Source organism: Macrosteles quadrilineatus, unplaced genomic scaffold, assembly GCF_028750875.1.
Source record: "Macrosteles quadrilineatus isolate MER2022 unplaced genomic scaffold, UCM_ALF_1.0 Scaffold_9__3_contigs__length_116548681, whole genome shotgun sequence".
Taxonomy (NCBI): Eukaryota; Metazoa; Arthropoda; class Insecta; order Hemiptera; family Cicadellidae; genus Macrosteles; species Macrosteles quadrilineatus.
In genome coordinates, this window is record NW_026542602.1 from 39,297,106 (window position 1) to 39,316,314 (window position 19,209).

The 19,209-nt window shown below is 39.4% G+C and overlaps 1 protein-coding gene across 1 annotated transcript in view; it reads right to left on the minus strand.

The window, feature by feature from the left end:
- The window catches only part of LOC129002193 (myocardin-related transcription factor B-like), a 170,453-nt gene extending 152,808 nt beyond the window's left edge, over positions 1 to 17,645 (minus strand). Inside the window, exon 1 of the mRNA XM_054429829.1 lies at positions 17,588 to 17,645. The gene's annotated coding sequence lies outside the window, so the exon portion shown is untranslated. The remainder of the gene's footprint in view (positions 1 to 17,587) is intronic.
- Between the last annotated feature and the right edge of the window lie 1,564 nt (positions 17,646 to 19,209).

Here is a 19,209-nt window from a genome sequence, read left to right on the forward strand (position 1 = left end):
TGCATCGAACCAGCGTCCTTCTCATTGTAAGGCGAGTAATGTTAGCACTCAGGTAATCAGCCAAACGTAATAATACCCAATCATTCCCCTTTCATTGGACTAAAAATCAAATAACAGGTTATCTATTGGTCATACCTCGTAATCATACCGAGTCAGAACAACGCTTCATCCAACAATGGCAAATTGGAACATCTAACATTCTTCAAACACCCCCAGCCGCCAATGTCGTGTCCCGAATTTGTACCGAACCGATGTCCAAATGTCCAACAGATTACCAACCCCGCCCACTATAATTACCACGGGCTTCCGAAAGAGACATTAGGCAGCTAGGTGCAACTCGTTTGGCAACAAAAACACATTACTGTAAATCAACACTCCGCAGTCGCACCAGCGCCCCTAGTGGCCAAAACTGTTACGACCATCGGACTAGGGCAAGTCTGTAGTTTGGAGTGGAAGAATAAGTGATGACTAACTTGTAAAATTACCGAAGGGAATGTCTTAGACGTCTACACAATGAGTAAGCGTTTCTGATGCGATAGGTGAGGATATTTCATATCAATATTATCTTGGACTATAGAAAAAAGTAGACATTAGATACTCAATTTTCTGTAGCCAACCGACACAGTGCGCTGCAGTCCCTGATTTGTGTCTTATAACAGATTTTTCCAGCAAACCAATCCGAAATGACAAACTAACACCACATAACCAATATTTATCAGTGAATATTTTCAAACTAATCGTATGATCAAGACCTATGATCGAGAAAAATGCCAAAATTTTCATTCGCGATCCGTCTCCCACTCCCTTTAACCAGAGTTATCTGAACTACAACACGGTTTGAATTGCGACACAAATGTGAAAACGAATATTCTCTGGCTTAACACATTCACTACCAGGTCACACAAGAGTCCTCACACAGAGGAGTGTGACGGCTGGTAGGCAACGTGTTATATGGGGTCCTGTCCTAAAGACTACATTTATTTGCTCGCACTAAACTAACCTTGAATCTTGACTCTTATCCATCCTATCTCAAAGTAAGACACGGGAGGGTTACAAGATTCCAAAAATGTCCTCGTTATCAGGCAAAACCCGAGTGGCGGTTTAGGTGTTTTACAGCCCTGCAAAACTGACCAAACCCGCTCTTACGATGATGGCGATTTAGGTATCGTTGGAGGGTTAAAAACCTTGTGGCGGTTACATATTTCCCTATAAGATAGCCCCTTTCCATTGAACGTGACTTATTTGGCGTAACTTTGATAGAGAGTATTTATAATTCTAACACATTCGTCTATATGTTGGTCCCACCCAATATTTACCTCAATTTTAACAAAAGTTTTTTACAACTGTACAACATGAAATATGACGAAAATTAATAACATATCTGGCACCAAGAACCAATCACAAATGTAACATTAATAATAATTTAGAAGGAATGTTGCAGCCAATTAAAGTATCAGAAAGCTGCCTCCACGCTTCTGAACAGTCCAAAAGAATATTGTACATAACTAAAACATCAATTTTTATAGATATTTTCCAGCAACTTGTGTGTTAGTGTGTGTGTGTAAGTTCAAAACACCTGTCCAACCACGTCTGTCATCCTCTGACGCCTCGACCGGATACGGTACTTAGCTGGTGTCGCAATGCGGAAAAAATGTGCTAAAACCGCCCGGCCCTTGGCTGGCATTGCGCGGTGCTAGTGCTAATGTAGCGTGGATAACGATGCAAATGGATATTTCAAAATTGACTTTTATAAGCGTGGATTTACATTACATGTGTGGCAATGTGGGTTAAATTAATGTACGGATGTTATTCCAATTTATTTTCAATTTTCTTCTTGTAGGAATTAGGATTCAGCAAGTATTTGAACGTTCAAATTGAAAAGATAGTATATTGTGTTACACTACCATCTTCAATACAACGAAGGATACAGGGTGGCTGATAAGTAACTTGCATCCCCCACTTACAAAAAAATGAAAGTGTATGTTTTAAATTGTTACAAATAACCTACCACTTAGCATTCCATCATTTTAGTACACAAAATTGTACAGCACACCCTTCGTATTCACAGCTTTGCGTTGGTAATAAGGTTTACAACGTTGGTTGTACAATTGTAGGGTTTGGCAATGTAATAACCTAGTCGTTGATAGAGACAACAGCTGACATCGAGGCCCAATAAAGAGGAGAACGTCTGTTACATCATTTGGATCCACCGATTTACTAAAATTTCGATACAACCTTTACGTCTCTGGTACATTATATTTGGATTTATTACAATCGACTGACCAGATTTAGCCTTATGAAATCAGATCGGCAAAAGATTTATTGCAGCGTCTGGAATTTCATTTTGAAAAAATCTACAAACCCTCTACTCTAGATGTTCAACGTCTCACGCACTTGCTCCGGAGGTGATGGCATCTTCAACTCTTCACAGAGACCTTCATGGGAAAATCTGCCGAGGACAAATACTGAAGACCCGCCAAAGTCTCGCAAGGTCTTCCTCGGATTTCTCAGTAGATGGAGGTGTTTCCTGCCCAAATTTTTTACAAGAAATAAGGACAACTGTCCACTATATGTACCGGCGCCGGTCCGACGGAGACGGAGACGGCGGCAAGATATGCATGCAGGCAGATGTAAATGGCCAGCTCAGGCCAACTGGCCAGCGATGCACCACAACGCGTCTTCTTGGCTTGCTCGACCCTACACCTCTCACAGTATGATTTACACCCTACCCGACTAATTATGGAAACAGATCTGTAACAACACCTTGACTGTTTCCTGTACAAGCGTTGGTTGTTGGGACAATTCTGGAGGTTCATCATCTAACACGGCGTTTCAAGTAATTAAAGGGAATATTTACTGTCATGAATTATGTGGGTTTTATTAAGCTCTTACTTCAGATGGGACATATATTTTCACTATGTTACATCAATTAATAGTTATTTTTGTTTACAATCCGGGAAGGCTACAAGCGATGTATCCTGTGTATCGCCAAACCTACAGCAAGATGGCCACAAGGATTCAGTAACAAGTAGTCGTTATGGAAAATTTAGGACGTGATAGCAAATGTTCAGAATTTGGGTCTGCTAGCAGATTAACAGATGCAATCAATAACCCCTGCTGGGAATAGTAACTAGCAAGTCGGGACAAATGGAACAACAAACTAGAGACTGTAGAGCAGTCACGATGTTGTACAGTAGTATAACATTTAAGTTGGATCATTTGTCATAGATAGAGTAGGCAAATAGAAAAATCGCTTTGTCAAGAGACCTAGTAAAAAAATAAACAACAAATGACTCGATAAGAATTAAAATATCTTTATAGAAGTTGCTGTTTGGCTCTATATTTACTCGACAAGCGCTCAAAACAAAGAGCGACCAAGGCTGCATAGCTGCATCCTGGCCAAATTTTACATCCAAGAGAGATTAATAGCGCATCTACCTATGTGCAGCTTACATTGTATTACAATGGCAACCTCTGACAGAGAAAACATGAACCTTGTTGGCCCAACACACTTGGCGTTGTCTAGCGCTTCACGCACCAGTTGCTCAACTTCCAACGCTGCAGGATATCTGTGTAAGTCTTCAGTATGAACCTTGTTGGCCCAACACACTTGGCGTTGTCTAGTGCTTCACGCACCAGTTGCTCAACTTCCTACTGCAGGATATCTGTACAGTCTTCAGTATGAACCTTGTTGGCCCAACACACTTGGCGTTGTCTAGCGCTTCACGCACCAGTTGCTCAACTTCCTACTGCAGGATATCTGTACAGTCTTCAGTATGAACCTTGTTGGCCCAACACACTTGGCGTTGTCTAGTGCTTCACGCACCAGTTGCTCAACTTCCAACACTGCAGGATATCTGTGTAAGTCTTCAGTATGAACCTTGTTGGCCCAACACACTTGGCGTTGTCTAGTGCTTCACGCACCAGTTGCTCAACTTCCTACTGCAGGATATCTGTACAGTCTTCAGTATGAACCTTGTTGGCCCAACACACTTGGCGTTGTCTAGTGCTTCACGCACCAGTTGCTCAACTTCCTACTGCAGGATATCTGTACAGTCTTCAGTATGAACCTTGTTGGCCCAACACACTTGGCGTTGTCTAGTGCTTCACGCACCAGTTGCTCAACTTCCTACTGCAGGATATCTGTACAGTCTTCAGTATGAACCTTGTTGGCCCAACACACTTGGCGTTGTCTAGCGCTTCACGCACCAGTTGCTCAACTTCCTACTGCAGGATATCTGTGCAAGTCTTCAGAAGGAACCTTGTTGGCCCAACACACTTGGCTTTGTCTAGTGCTTCACGCACCAGTTGCTCAACTTCCTACTGCAGGATATCTGTGCAAGTCTTCAGTAGGAACCTTGTTGGCCCAACACACTTGGCGTTGTCTAGCGCTTCACGCACCAGTTGCTCAACTTCCTACTGCAGGATATCTGTGTAAGTCTTCAGTAGGAACCTTGTTGGCCCAACACACTTGGCATTGTCTAGTGCTTCACGCACCAGTTGCTCAACTTCCTACTGCAGGATATCTGTGCAAGTCTTCAGTAGGAACCTTGTTGGCCCAACACACTTGGCGTTGTCTAGCGCTTCACGCACCAGTTGCTCAACTTCCTACTGCAGGATATCTGTGTAAGTCTTCAGTATGAACCTTGTTGGCCCAACACACTTGGCGTTGTCTAGCGCTTCACGCACCAGTTGCTCAACTTCCTACTGCAGGATATCTGTGCAAGTCTTCAGTAGGAACCTTGTTGGCCCAACACACTTGGCGTTGTCTAGCGCTTCACGCACCAGTTGCTCCACTTCCTACTGCAGGATATCTGTGCAAGTCTTCAGAAGGAACCTTGTTGGCCCAACACACTTGGCGTTGTCTAGCGCTTCACGCACCAGTTGCTCCACTTCCTACTGCAGGATATCTGTGCAAGTCTTCAGTAGGAACCTTGTTGGCCCAACACACTTAGCGTTGTCTAGCGCTTCACGCACCAGTTGCTCAACTTCCTACTGCAGGATATCTGTGCAAGTCTTCAGTAGGAACCTTGTTGGCCCAACACACTTGGCGTTGCCTAGCGCTTCACGCACCAGTTGCTCCACTTCCTACTGCAGGATATCTGTGCAAGTCTTCAGTAGGAACCTTGTTGGCCCAACACACTTGGCGTTGTCTAGCGCTTCACGCACCAGTTGCTCCACTTCCTACTGCAGGATATCTGTGCAAGTCTTCAGTAGGAACCTTGTTGGCCCAACACACTTGGCGTTGTCTAGCGCTTCACGCACCAGTTGCTCAACTTCCTACTGCAGGATATCTGTGCAAGTCTTCAGTAGGAACCTTGTTGGCCCAACACACTTGGCGTTGTCTAGCGCTTCACGCACCAGTTGCTCAACTTCCTACTGCAGGATATCTGTGTAAGTCTTCAGTATGAACCTTGTTGGCCCAACACACTTGGCGTTGTCTAGCGCTTCACGCACCAGTTGCTCAACTTCCTACTGCAGGATATCTGTGCAAGTCTTCAGTATGAACCTTGTTGGCCCAACACACTTGGCGTTGTCTAGTGCTTCACGCACCAGTTGCTCAACTTCCTACTGCAGGATATCTGTGCAAGTCTTCAGTATGAACCTTGTTGGCCCAACACACTTGGCGTTGTCTAGTGCTTCACGCACCAGTTGCTCAACTTCCTACTGCAGGATATCTGTACAGTCTTCAGTATGAACCTTGTTGGCCCAACACACTTGGCGTTGTCTAGTGCTTCACGCACCAGTTGCTCAACTTCCTACTGCAGGATATCTGTGCAAGTCTTCAGTATGAACCTTGTTAGTTTGGATGATTCCGCGTTCCCCCTCCTTATTTTACAATGTTAGTGTTCTATTGACTATTAACGGATTTTTTTAAAGGCTCATCGCCGTTTACTTTCTCATAACTCGATTAGGATCTATTTGTAGTCATCAGATTATATAACAAACAAATCCATCGGCATATATATGCTGCGATGTTGACCCGTTTCCAGCAACGCATTGTGAAAGTTTAGGATTCAGCGGCCACCTGTCACCATACATAATGGCGGTCCATTCAACTCCAGATCTCGCACGTAGACAGAATCTGAAATAGCTGCGGCGCAAACAACTGCCCACCATCAACCCTGTTATAATGTGTCTTGTCTGATAAACAGGCCTTGTCACATAATCTTAACTGTAAATATATTACGTAACATAACAGGAATTTCAATCGTATAGGAGGGTTTCACAATGGTATCATCATACTTAAGTCTCTTGATTAATAATGTTCAAGCAAGGATACTAGTATGAATTTCAACAGTCTGTGTAAAATTTAAAGCCAATGTAATGGTATATTTTGAAAAGTAAATCCTTTATCCATTCATTCATTTATTGTATACTGAATACTGGAGCTCAGAGTTGGCGTGTTGAGCTAATAGGCCAGTTGACATTGCTAGTTCAAGCCCGCCTGCAGACTCCATTGGCTTGCTCTTGAGACTCAAGCGATCAGTGTTATGACGATGGAGTGCATCACCAATATTTTTTGTGAGTTGGAATCCATTAATATCAGTCTGATTTAAATTAAAATTGGAATTGTTGTTGTTTGGGTTTTAAATAAGAACCGGAGGGCCTAAAATACTTATTTTTATTTCCTTTAAGGCGTAGAGGAGTAACTCGTAACTCCTATAGTTCAACGTAGCCCAACACAAGACTTAAAAGCTGTTGTGTTTCCATGTAAGAGTTCGACAGTTTTATTTCCAGCAAAGGTTGACTAATGGGAACTTTAGTTCCATACTCAGAACTATATAACTAGATATAGGTAGCAAAAAGAGGTAAAAGTTGTTGAAATGAAAATCGTCACATCGACGAATGAAAAATAAGCTACAATTGCACGATCTTTATCGAAATAATCAGTAGCCAAGCAGTCACAACACCTAACCGTTCTGGCCGAGAAACAAGTGAAACTCGCTATTTGTTGGCGGAAACAGTACAGAGCAGAAATAGAGAAGTTCAGGGCCGCAGGTGGGTGTGAGGCGTGTAGCTGCCAGACTGTACCTGCTGACTTATTGACACTCCTACACTCGGTGCATTTGAAACTTCAAGTTTGTACTTGAAGAAACAGAAACATACCAGCAAGACACAAACAACGTCTGAAGGATTAGCTTGGTAGTAGGGTTTCTTCGATATTGGTAAATGAGAGTCATGAAGTAGCTACCTGCATCCTAAGCTATCTTGGGAAGACCACGTAGATGTCCTATGTAAGAGACTTAAGCAGAGTGTTGTTCCTGCTTAGAAAGCTAATTTATGAGCTACCAATGCCAACAGACAAGCAGGCCTACCATGCTGTGGGGAGCCAGCTGGTCTTGTGGTTAGAGCGCGGGACTCCGGTTACAGGGGTCCCGGGTTCCAATCCCGCCAAATCACCAATGAATATTATCTAAGTGACAATGCCGTAACCCCTAGGCCTAGCCTGAAGTAATGTAAAAACAATTCTGGGCTCGTGCCTAGCGTCCTAGGACAAAAAAGGCTATAAGTGGATGAAGTTGTTGTCAGCATCCACAGAACAACTTTGCTCTGTGCAGCCAACTGATGACGCATACACAATCCTATACTAATCGGTGAATTTGGAACTGCATGCTGCAATTATTCTGCGAAATATACCAGGGAGAAACGAGTAACGTGTGTATACTTAACGAGGGAGATGACCAGTTCTTTGACACTGGTGGATTGGATGTGACGTAACAGAATTTACCTGCTAAGTTGTTGGTAATTCTACATACTTCGGTACATTTGAAACTTCACTTATTCTGAACGAAAACGAACACGAAAACATAAGTTTTAAGCTTAACCAAGGAGTGAACCAATTCTTCACCATTGGTGGTTGTAAGGCATTGATTGGCTGTCGTATGCCTGGTGACAAATGAAAACTCCAATAATTGCGGGTGCATTTAAAACATTAAGTATGAACCGAAACATAAGAAGGAACAACTTTATTTTTTAAGAGTAAATATTTTCTTCTCTACAGTGGATTGGCTATCATACTATATAGTTGGTACTATATAGAAGGTGAAACGTCAAGGATGCATAGAGTTGATTAAAATGCCCAATTAACTTCCATCTGCTTAGCAAGGAGTGGACAAGTTTGCCAAAATTAAATCGATGAATTTAATTTTCCGACTTATCGACACACGTCTACTTGTTGCACTGAAAATGTATGCACAGGGATAGAGGGAGAGCACTTCAACGTTTAGTATCCCTTCAAGTTCCCCTAGAACTCCCCAGGTCACGACCAACTGCAGAGGATGTGTCATTCTAGGAATTAATCCCTCTTGTTGTCGTATATTTACACCGTCTGTCCATTAATCACAACAGTGTTGATGGCTTATTTACATCTGGAGGTTTTGACTCGTAACAGATCGATTACCCCAAACAGGCGCTCCAGTTTTATTTCGACCAGAATACTTGATTCACACGCTCTTCTAAATCATTCTTCAGCCCACAATATCACACCGATTCGCCATTATGACTATTAGTGGCATAGAGTGAAAAATGGGACTGTTTTACGAATCTAAAAATATACTTATAATATTGTTTGCCACATGCAAAACTGAAAGTGTTTTCTTTAACAGTGAGTCTTATACAGGGTGTTGAAAATGTCTGGAACCAACATTATATCTGGTGAGTGGTTAAAGAAAAACAACTGATATTTTGTGTACGGATATACTATGGTTTAATTATCTTTTGGTGCCTTATAAAAATTTTTACCACTTATAGGGAACGTCCTGTGGAGGATGCAGTAAAAAGTTTTAATGGAAGCCTATGGTAAATGATACATCATTTTAAAGGTGATTTTTTTCTGAGTAAGGAGCCGCAAGTTTCATCTCAAAAGGACAACCCTAGCAAAAATGGCGACTGTTTGAAATTTAAAAACCCACTTATAAGGAACGTCCTGTGGAGGATGCAGTAAAAATCTTTAATGGAAGCCTATGGTAAATGAGACATCGTTTTAAAGGTGATTTTTTCTGAGTAAGGAGCCGCAAGTTTCATCTCAAAAGGACCACCCTAGCGAAAATGGCGACTGTTTGAAGTTTTTGAAAATAATTGAAAGCTTAATTGGTATTTCTGTTAAAAATAAGTTTAGTAAAACAACACAAACAATTTAGTTAAATGTTTTTTTTTCAGTCATTTTTCAGTTCACCACGTGATAATTTACTGTACTTCGTAACTGGCTTGTAAGAGCATTTAAAGGAAACAAATACGGACCATTTAAATAGCAATGTTTTTAAATTTCAAACAGTCGCCATTTTTGCTAGGGTGGTCCTTTTGAGATGAAACTTGTGGCTCCTTACTTAGAAAGATATGGCCTTTAAAATGATGTATCATTTACCATAGGCTTCCATTAAAACTTTTTACTGTATCCTCCACAGGACGTTCCCTATGAGTGGTAAAAAATTGTATAAGGCACCAAAAGATAGGTAAAACCATAGTATATCCGTACACAAAATATCAGTTGTTTTTCTTTAACCACTCACCAGATATAATGTTGGTTCCAGACATTTTCAACACCCTGTATATTTAGGTATGAAATGTATTTTGACATATTTTCTGATATTTATTTATAACTTAATCAGAAGGTATACAATTATTAGTTTTAAGAGTTACAAACTTACACTAAACCAGTAAATATCGTCAAATATAATTTTAAATTAACGAATGTCAACATAGCCGTAGCAAGTGCACATCCCTAGATAAGTGACCTAAATGGGAATATTCCACGAATAGATAAACAATGTTTTGGTGACATAACTAAATATAACTTTACAACACGAAGTATTTCTACGAAAACCAAATATAACACGAATAAAAAGCAAATGTCTAACTTATAAAACAAATCTTACACAAATACACACAGACAATCAATTAACACGCTCTAAACGTGCCAGAACCATAATTGAAACGTTTAAAGCGAGGTTTGACTGGCGGCGACGTTTGTTTACGCGGCAAAACGATGACGTAACCTGAATCAAAGGCGGGTGAATAATAGGCAGCGCTAAATCGAGGCCCAAACTCGTACGCGTATATAGTGCGAGACAGACTTTGGCTACGGCACGGACACAGTTTTCCTGGTCCAAATGCCAAAAGATTAAAATAAAGAAAAAATCGTGCCCAACTCGCCCGTTACGTGTGACTAATCATTTGTGATGTCCCAAGGATTGCGAGGGAACTTAATTTGTTTTCACAGCTAAACGTGTTCACTTTTCCTTTTTTACAGCCATCTGCCTGCGATTATTTTCCTCGGTGTATATGTCATTGCGTGGTAAGATTGATAATATACTAGGTGTCCAGCTTCCACTAGGACAAACTTTACCAGTTTATTAGAGAGGTAAAAAAAGCTATATGCATTTTACACATCATTTCCTATCTCGAGCCATTTATCTGTTTGTATTTGTGTATTTAGCAAACAACATTTATAACTCCTTAACGGTTTGAACCAGCGTTGAAATTCTGCAAAAGTATATCTTTCTGTCCATCTTTACTATTTTTTTGTATCAATATATGAATAAAAACTTTTAAACAGTGTCAACATGGCACCTTTTTAAAATATTTGATGCCAAATTCCACAAAACCCGTTATTAAAAAAAATGCAAGGTACAGTGCCTATATACAAATAAAATTCTTTTCAGATTTCAATGATATCTTATAAGTTTATTTTGGAAAAAATACAACAGATCAATTGAATTATTTCTTACAATATCTACAGGGTTCTTCATTGAAACAATATTACAAATTTAGAATTTTTGTAATGATTCGTTTTGTGCCAATCGTAGTAGAAAATATGCACTAGAATTTATGCCTTATGAGTAACCAACAAGAACTATCTTCGGAAGACAAGTGATTCACAGAGACAAATCAGTAGCTAACCAGCAAGTCAACCAACCCTGTATGATCTACTTCAACAGTTACTGACGTGTGTAAAGAGCACGTGTGACAATAAACACACAGTCGAGGTGAGTTTACTGCGGCCAGATATACATTCGTGACTGTCCCTGTTGTCACAGAGCTCTCATTGATGTTTTGGAGTGATGCACTGGGACAAACCAGTAACCAGCAAGTCAACCAATCCTGTATGACCTACTTCAACAGTTACTGACGTGTGTAAAGAGCACGTGTGACAATAAACACACAGTCGAGGTGAGTTTACTGCGGCCAGATATACAACCGTGACTGGTACCTGTTGTCACAGAGCTCTCATTGATGTGTTGGGAGTGATGCACTGAGACAAACCAGTAACCAGCAAGTCAACCAAACCTGCACGATCTACTTCAACAGTTACTGACGTGTGTAAAGTGCACGTGTGACAATAAACACACAGTCGAGGTGAGTTTACTGCGGCCAGATATACATTCGTGACTGTCCCTGTTGTCACAGAGCTCTCATTGATGTTTTGGAGTGATGCACTGGGACAAACCAGTAACCAGCAAGTCAACCAATCCTGTATGACCTACTTCAACAGTTACTGACGTGTGTAAAGAGCACGTGTGACAATAAACACACAGTCGAGGTGAGTTTACTGCGGCCAGATATACAACCGTGACTGGTACCTGTTGTCACAGAGCTCTCATTGATGTGTTGGGAGTGATGCACTGAGACAAACCAGTAACCAACAAGTCAACCAAACCTGCATGATCTACTTCAACAGTTACTGCCGTGTGTAAAGTGCACGTGTGACAATAAACACACAGTCGAGGTGAGTTTACTGCGGCCAGATATACATCCGTGACTGTCCCTGTTGTCACAGAACTCTCATTGATGTGTTGGAGTGATACACTGAGACAAATCAGTACCCAACCAGCAAGTCAACCAACTGTATGATCTACTTCAACAGTTACTGCCTTGTGTAAAGAGCACGTGTGACAATAAACACACAGTCGAGGTGAGTTTACTGCGGCCAGATATACATCCGTGACTGTCCCTGTTGTCACAGAGCTCTCATTGATGTGTTCGAGTGATACACTGAGACAAATCAGTACCTAACCAGCAAGTCAACCAACTGTATGATCTACTTCAACAGTTACTGCCTTGTGTAAAGAGCACGTGTGACAATAAACACACAGTCGAGGTGAGTTTACTGCGGCCAGATATACATCCGTGACTGTCCCTGTTGTCACAGAGCTCTCATTGATGTGTTCGAGTGATACACTGAGACAAATCAGTACCTAACCAGCAAGTCAACCAACTGTATGATCTACTTCAACAGTTACTGCCTTGTGTAAAGAGCACGTGTGACAGTAAACACACAGTCGAGGTTTGTTTACTGCGACCAGATATACATCTGTCACTGTTCCTGTTGTCACAGAGCTCTCATTGATGTGTTGCGAGTGACGCACTGAGACAAACCAGTAACCAGCAAGTCAACCAAACCTGTATGATCTACATCAACAGTTACTGTCGTGTGTAAAGTGCACGTGTGACAATAAACACACAGTCGAGGTGAGTTTACTGCGGCCAGATATACAACCGTGACTAGTCCTGTTGTCACAGAGCTATCATTGATGTGTTGGAGTGATTCAGTGAGACAAACCAGTAACCAACAAGTCAACCAACTGTATTATCTACGTCAACAGTTACTGCCGTGTGTAAAGTGCACGTGTGACAATAAACACACAGTCGAGGTGAGTTTACTGCGGCCAGATACACATCCGTGACTGGTCCCTGTTGTCACAGAGCTCTCATTGATGTGTTGGAGTGATTCAGTGAGACAAACCAGTAACCAACATGTTAACCAAACCTGTATGATCTACTTCAACAGTTACTGTCGAGTGTAAAGTGCACGTGTGACAATAAACACACAGTCGAGGTGAGTTTACTGCGGCCAGATATACATCTGTGACTGTCCCTGTTGTCACAGAGCTCTCATTGATGTTTTGGAGTGATACACTGAAACTAACCAGTGCGACGCCAAACATGTCTGGAATCTGAATCAGGGGTTTTGCAATTAAGTTTTTAGATTTTTAGCCTAAGTGTAGAAGCTTTTTTTTTTTGTACATACATCAAATGTTAATACAACTTATTTCACGCCGAACTATGCAAGTCCGGGTACTATATCCCTACAGAATATATTCCATATTCTGAAACATATTGTTGTACATATCCAAGAGTTGATTTAATCAAACCTTAGACGTTTACATTGCTTTAATCGCTTCCTTGTTAACAAGTTGTGTGATATTGGATGTAATAACCATTAACTAGGATACTCATTTACTGTAACGTTTTCTTGCAAATAATAAAATGCCAACTTTGTAGTAGACTCCTCAATTATATAGTTTTGGTAACTGAGTGGACATACCTAATGCTCGAATCAACCTCAAAATTTGAATGTTGTTGGTTTGGTCCAATACATAGTCCTGTCTAGATCCACATGTTATTTGTTATTGAGTTAAATGAGGGTTATATCATAGACTAACCAACACAAATCTCTGATAACACTAATTGCTTATGTCGACGAAATTTTGTGTCTATTATTGTAGGTTCAATTTCGTGATTTGTGCTGTTCAGTTATATAACTAAGAGACGAGTTATTTTTTATGGCAAGGTCTGTATAAACGAGGTTTTAAATTATTGAAATAACAAGAAACAAATTGTAAACAAAACACGACCTCTACAATGCACCGGACAGAACTAACAATAAAATTGGCTTCAGCTGATCCATAAGGATGAGAAATCCACTAAGGGAGTATGTTTTATCCATGGTTATATCCACCATAAAGTAGAATTTGAATAGTAACAATACAACAAACTTATAAACACAAATGGTGTAAAAACACACAAATCCAACTAAATCATGTAAATCCCAAACACATCACCAACCTTAAAACTACTAATACTGTCACATCGAAATATTTGACGAAATCTCTCCTCGGAGGTCCGAAACATATGACTGATCATCTACACGGCAGTGTTATATTTCCATAAATAATTCCCGCCACCGACTTGGAACTCCACTTAGCCGCATGCCTCTCGTATGACTGATGTCAAATGCACGCAGTGTGGCAGAGCGCCCTACAATTGATTTCCCTTGTTCCCGTATATTTATCACCGCGGCTTAATCAACTATTTCTGAGCGTTGATGGTTTGTTTACATCAGCGAGTCGTTTTTTCACTGTCTACTCGCGGGACGTTTACCCTGCGACCCAAATCCCGGACTGTTTTGACTGAGCGCCACACCGACTGTTGCAGTATAAATTATCCCATTGCGCGATGTATTGCCGATTCCATGTTTACGTTTTGCTGCAATAAAAATTCTGAGAAAAATGCACATGCCACATCCCAAGTTCCGACTACTTTTTATGAATACGTAAAACACGTCGCCCATCTACGACGGTATGTCGTATAAGCATTTCATAATGAACAGATAACAATTATTATTACTTCATATTGGCATTGTCTTTTGGATACTGAAATAGACATCATATGTCCCATCCATATGAACCAACTTTATTCAATTATTTTATTCAAAAAGTGCATAGTTGAATTAACCAGATATAGAGTGTGCTCCGGTCACAATTATATTTTTTCCCTTAGTTTTTGTTACTGTGATAGTGTGGCATAAAATATGTAATATTTGACAGAAAATTGTTTTCCAGCTTAGCTTAAATGGAGTGTATTCGTAAGAAATCATAACACATCATAACACTCAGTCGGCGACTTACATCGACTACGTTCAATTATAATTCTAAAACAATACTTAAGGATTTTGTCAATTAAAAACTAAATGTTTAAAAAATCCATGGAAATAGAATGTCTGCTTTCATTTATGATCAAAAGTAAAATATATGTTTGCTGTAAGCTATTCACTAAATATACTCAATTTAACCAAAGATGTAATCCAAAAAACAACATGTACATAAATTAAATTAAATTAGCGTTTTTTTACAAATGTTCACACTAAACCCCGCTATCCAAAGATACGTAGAATTAGGCGAGCTTCAAACTGAATGCTGCACTTTTTCAATTGCATTTTAACTTGCACGTTCAAAACAGTTAACAGTTTATAAGCTATGCAATGCTGGGTATGCTGTTTTGAAAAAAATGGGTTATTATTAGCATCCAGTAATGTAAAATGGTATAAAAATGGAATTTGTTACTGAACTAAATCATATCGTATACCCACGGGGGACCAAACATATTCCAAGTTTCCGATACAACATTATTTATTTATTTATTTAATTACTATTTATTTTTTTAATTTCTTTAATTTTAAATTCCTTCCCTCGTTATTAAAAATACATATCTCCAGCAGGCGCAGTAGATGCTGCGAGCCAACCTGGTCCGTCCCGCTCTACATACCACGACCTCTAGCTGGACACCCTCGGCCTAGCTCCTCGCTCGTTATGTAATTATATTTTTATACTATTTATAGCGGAAAACTAATCACGATACGCATTTAATGTGGGCGTCAGTAACGTCTCTATATACTATAGTGGCCTAAACTGAAAATAATTGTACATCTAGAGGGGGTAAGTGTACTTATAGAACGAATTTTAACATATAGAATATAAAATCAGTGATATAAACCAGATGAGTTTATGCAAGTGAAGAAGGTTGACTAGGAGCTTGTGTTTATCCTACTTATCAGTATTTGGAGAGCGAGCTGGTCTAGTGGTAGAACATGGGACTTCGGTACCTAAGGTCCCTGGTTCAAATCCCGCCAAATCACCAATGGATTTGATTTAAGTGACCGCAACCCCTAGGTCGCGCTAAAGTAATGTGAAAAACAATTCTGGGCTCAAACCAAGCGTCCAAGGACAAAAAAAACTTATCCGTATATACGAAGGCGAAGTGCCTACCAAAACCACTTAAAAATTGCAACTGCTATTTGTGAACACATAAATTATAGACTTTTTCAGTTTCAAATTAACTCTATAAACAGAGGTTATAGAATTCACTTGTCAGCCTAATATCTTACTGGGCGGGCTATTTCAATGAGTTTAGTTCACATTTACACTGAAGATCTGCTAAAAGTGATACGTTAGCAAGGTTAATCATCTTAGTATTAATCAACCCATTCCTCGAAGGCTTTCAGAAGTTCTAGTATCATATTTTTATAGCACCATTACTTTTTATGACTCTCGATATAAACATATTACTGTTGCTGTATAAAAATGCATAGTGATACATAAACCAAATAAATGTGTCATTTAAGAAGATAGAAATTAAAGAGAACTCAGGATAAATTCTATGTCATTGGCTATCCGAATAGTTGCATGTTTTCATAATTACATTCTACAGACCTTTGACTATCAATGCTCAAACTCTACTTAAATTGATTCTCACGCTTTTACATCAATCATCTCCAAAGTGTTTGCGTTAGAGGCAGAGCCAACCCCAAACCATATTTTGTCCCTAGTTTGTCCAAAAGGGGAACTCCATGATCAATACCCTGGTCTGGTTTCCCCTGTTTATTGTTTTGTTGTGATCGTAGTCCCTAGCTATGCGGCGACAAGGGGACGGACTGGCTGTATGTAATAAGTTCTCAAGAACATATAGCTAAGCCTCGTGCAGCGTTGGGAATGACGAAGTTTACAACATTATCTAAACATTAGAGAGGGGGTTGAATACTGATTTCGAACCCAATCCCTCCTCAAATTTAATGGCTTCTATTTTTCTCTTGTTTCTTTATTTTCAATCGCAACGCAGTTTTCAACAGATTTAGGGCGCAGGGAAATTTTAAACCCTCAACATTTTTTTTTTTCAAAATCTCTTACAAACTTGACGTGATGCAAACGGCATAGGACCTGAACTTGTTCGTTAGGTAACCAGAAGTAAGAGTTAATTACAGAATATCCTTTATTGCTTCACAATATTTTACTCTTAAAATAATTAAACTACGACTAAATGTACATGGTGAACCAAGTCTTTCATCATATTGGATTTTAGCCTCCTGATCATATTTAAATATTAAATAATTGGTGTAAATACCTGCATTTATGTTATCAAATGTGTTGCTAAATTGCAACCGGTTTCGACTCACGAAGGAGTCGTCATCGGGCCAGTACATTTTTATGAATTGACGACCTTCAAATGAAGCAAGAAGATATATGTACTAGCCCGACGATGACACCTTTGTGAGTGGAAACCAGTTGCAATTTAGCAACACATTGATCACATAAATGCAGGTATTTACACCAATTATTTAGCAAGTCTTTCACTTTTCAATAATAAAAAAAAACTAGATGCACAATGTAACCGAGCGTATTTATTGTCTGCCCTACAGAAACCCCTGAGATTTTGAGTCGCTTTACGCATCTAAACGCAGAGAGCGTCGACAAATAACTTATTTAAGTACAGTAATAACTTAAAGTATGCCATTATTAGTAATACTAGGTTTATTATGACAACCTAAGAAAAATACTTCAAATTCGAAAATGTTTCCCCGTCGTACTAAATTTTCTAAGTGAATCGTCAGTTAAAAATGAGTTTAAGACGTAAATTTTTCTCCCAGTGGATTGCGAAAAATGCACCTTTACTAGAACTTCATTATTTTTATACATAGGTGTTATAATATTTCTACATAGAACATACCAATGTAACGGTAAAACACACTTACCTATCAGTAAGGAAAACCCAGCAGGTCGGTAGAGCACCCGACCTCGTTACACTGAAAAATAAAACTACTTTAGTGCAAATATAATAGTAAACCTACTAGGCTACGTAGATCAAGTAACGTATACATCACACAAATAAAAAATAATAGTTCAATCTTACATATGATATGAATACGTTTGTCTGCAAGGGTGATACTTGCAGTGTACTAGTTACTTGTAATAGGTACATATATTGTAAATTACTTGTCAAAGGATACAAGGGATCCTAAGAATTTTTTTTCAAATACTACGTACTAGATTGGAGAATTTTTTTTATAAATCAACTATTTCGATTAAAATAATAATAAACTATACAACCGGGTCAAAACACCCAAGAAAACTTGGTCAATACTGGTAACCTAAGTGGTTTTGGAGAATTGTTTTAAAATCGACTGGTCTTGTGATGTTGTCTTGAGTTCGGGACGACACTACGTTTGAATCCCAGCAATCGCCGATAGTTATCATACACAGGGTGTTCCGTAAACAGCCAAACTTGTAAAATGGGGTAGAAAAAGGCTAAGCTAGTTAGGTTTGCCCCATTTTACAACTAAAAATCGTAATATTTCAGCTATTTCTTATTCAGCTTGGTTTCGTTTGATAGGAAATTAAAAATGCCAAATAAAAGTGTTATTGTCTTGTTTTCACAAAATCAGCCATTCTTTAGTAATTTAAGTTACAAAATTAAAATTGCCACCATTTTGAAATTTTATGATGAATCAAGATGAATCGTTTTCTAACATGGGACTATTACCTTAACATACATACCAAGTTTCATAATGATAGGTTGAAAAACTTTAAAGATAAAAATGTTAATGTGAAAAAACAAAATGGAAAATATTTGGTTAACAAAACGATTTGGGAAAAACATTATTCTTAATTTTCTCTTTATTTTGACCCATAGAACCATTCCCCGCAGTTTGGCTGTTTAGTTACGGGAATTCCTGTATATGACGTTTCGTGATAATCTCCAATGATCATGGTAATATCCATCATGATTTACCGAAATCGCAACTCAAGTCCGTGACAATTTCTTACGATCGCAGCGAGTTCCACGACCATAGCGCCATTTTTCGTGGTCGCGCTTTTCTTTCTTGACACATCGACGCGGATAGAATACAACCAGCGATATTTGGTAGATTTTATTATCGACAGACCGAAATCAAAATATCATACAAAATTTAGTTTCCATACAAAGTTAGCATAAAATTAACGGGCATTTTCTCGATCATAGAAGTTCACGTATGATATCCGGTCCCCCAGGTTTCTAGGTCAGCAGAACAGATATCCTTGTGGAAATACTGTGATCAGGAAGTTCTAAGCTCAATGCAAACCTCAGATCTACAAGCTCAATGCAAACCTCAGATCTACATCTCAATAAAACAAAGTAATAAGAGATTACGGTCTAGTACCAATGTCTGCGTTGGACAACTTCTTTCACCAAATCCAACCGGTAATTTAACTTGTAAACCGTCCAGCTTTGTCGTCGTCCGACTTAATCTCGTCCGTTTTGTCACTGTCTCTTAATAAACAAACACTGTACGTGAAACAAACAAATGCGTACAAAAACACAATGTATATTAACCGG